This window comes from Octodon degus, unplaced genomic scaffold (genome assembly GCF_000260255.1).
Source record: "Octodon degus isolate 3935 unplaced genomic scaffold, OctDeg1.0 scaffold00060, whole genome shotgun sequence".
Lineage (NCBI taxonomy): Eukaryota > Metazoa > Chordata > Mammalia > Rodentia > Octodontidae > Octodon > Octodon degus.
This window is the reverse complement of record NW_004524636.1, coordinates 3,236,670-3,238,970: the sequence shown is the minus strand read 5'-3', so window position 1 is coordinate 3,238,970 and position 2,301 is coordinate 3,236,670. Positions and strand designations below refer to the sequence as shown.

Genomic DNA, 2,301 nt, shown 5'->3' with positions numbered 1-2,301 from the left:
CACACACACACACACACACACTAAATAAATGTAAAAAAAAAAAAAGATCTTAAGTGAGCTCATTAAGGCGATAATTTTTTAAATTAACATAAAAAAACAGTGAGTCCCTGAGTCAGCTGTAATTATTTCAAACACTTATTTGCAACAAAATAGTAACAATAAAAATATAAAATGCCTAGGATTTATCTTCAAAATAAACAGCAGAACTTACACGAAGAAAGCTATAAAATATTACTGACACATAAAAGAAGACTGGAAAAAGAGAATAACAGTTTTTGTGTGGGAAAACAATATTGAAAGATACTCAATTTACTTTCAAATAACTCTAAAGTCAACACAATATTGTTGAAATTCAGAGAGAATTAGTTATTAAAAACATGCTAAAATGATAAAAATTAAAAGGTGTAAACTAGTGATGTAGCTCAATCGTATAGCACTTGCCTAGCATGTGTGAGGCCCTGGGTTCAATTCCCAGTACTTAAAGAATAACAGAAAATACTTCTGAATGAGATAGAAATCCACAGTACACTTGGCCCGCCAGGCATTACAAGACAAATGTACAATAAAATCATGTGACATTGATTGTAGGAGCAGACTGGCAGAGTCCTAGAACTAGAGAGAAGGTATAAAAAGATCCAGAAATTACCCCACTTATCCCATTCCCATTTATCAATGGGGACCAGGCCTAGAGCTTGTTCCAGGATCACAACAGCCAAGATGGCAGTGGGCTCATGGCCAAACCTCAACCCAGAGCAACACGCCGCAACCTGACATGTCACTGGCTCAACTGGGAAGTGGCAATCATCCAAAGAGTCCCCATCACCACCATTTCAGGGTCCTCAGGGAAATATTTGCTCTCTCTCTCTGAAGGTAAGTAGAACCATTTGTCATGTTTTCATCTTTCTAAGTCATTGACCCTTAAAGAATTTGATGCAAGCCAGGCATACTTTTTCTGGTGCCTTGTAGCCCAGCCTGGAACTGAAAGGAGCCAGTGTAAAAACCAACACTGCTAGAACCCCACACAGTCCAGCCTGAGTGGCCAGCAGGGGGATTTCTGCGGCAATATCAGCTTTCTAGGGGACTGGCACCCAGGTCAGGCTTCATCACTAGGTCCTCAGGAATCTAACACGTAACATTTATTACTGTCTTTCACAAAAGGGCACTTCCTAGAAATGATCACTCAGTACCACAATGCACAGGACAAAAGGATTGTTTAACACACATTACAATAACAGCAATAAGTAGAACACAGTAGAACAAAAAGGATTATTTAACAAGTTGGGGCCAAGACTCTTCCAGTTGTGAGGGCTACTACACACGCTATTCATTGAGACTTATAATGCTGTAGCCATTTGGAGTTAGCCACAGGCGTGCTTTGAATGTTTAATATGCACCATTCACAGCTGATATTGTTGCCTCGGAAAAGAAATAAGATCTGGAAGGGGAGAATGGAACGAGTAAGTTAAAACTTCAGTTTTCACCTTTTACCTTGGCTTTGTCCGCTGGTTGAGAGTCACAATCATTGTCAATTTGGTGCAGACAGTTTTAAGCTATTGTTATTTTATTACATTTTTCAAAATAATTGCTTGCTTACACAATTCTGCATAATTCCAGAGCAAGCTGTAGTCCTTGCTCTGGAAAGTCAAGCTGCTTTTATAAGATATGAGGATGTAGTAAGGGTGCTGCGTATCACCACGTCCTGTGACAGCCAGGGCTGTGACTGCAGCCTTTCCCACACCCTTTTCTTGGCACAGGAGGCAGATTCCAACCATCACAGAGCCAGATCCCCTGGGGTACACACAATCTGCTGTGACTCACCTGGCCTCGCCTGGGGCCTCTGGGAAGACAGAATGCTTCGGCTCTGCCCAAATCGTTCAGTTTTGGAATATATTCAGGCGTCCTTCAAAACAATAGCAATAAAAAACAGAACTGTTCAATGAATCTAAGAACTGATTCTTATATAGTAAAACTTAGCAAACAAATTACTAAACTTCTAATAAATCTACCCAAGTACTGTGTTCTCAGGTACATGAGCAATCTCAGGGATAAGTCGGCAGCAGCTCCAGGTCTGCACAGCAGGAATACACTTTGTTTTTATCACTATGGAGAGCAAACATTTGGAGTGCATAGCCTATCAAGTGAACTACCTCATTTCTGCCAATTAGAGTTGAATCTTCTGCCATAATACCCTTTGAAACCCCCTCCACCTTAAAAATGTTTGATAGGAGACTAGGTTTTAAAGGGGTTGCCCCACGACTTGAACTTTGACTGGAAGATTGGAAATTAGTCTAAATAGAAAAG

The 2,301-nt window shown here is 40.3% G+C and overlaps 1 protein-coding gene across 3 annotated transcripts in view; it reads right to left on the bottom strand.

Annotated features, from left to right (window-relative positions):
- Prnp (prion protein) overlaps positions 1–2,301 on the bottom strand; it is a 17,663-nt gene that overhangs the window by 10,126 nt on the left and 5,236 nt on the right. For all 3 annotated transcript variants that reach the window (XM_023718588.1, XM_023718587.1, XM_023718589.1), the window contains exon 2: positions 1,819–1,900. The gene's annotated coding sequence lies outside the window, so the exon portion shown is untranslated. The remainder of the gene's footprint in view (positions 1–1,818; positions 1,901–2,301) is intronic.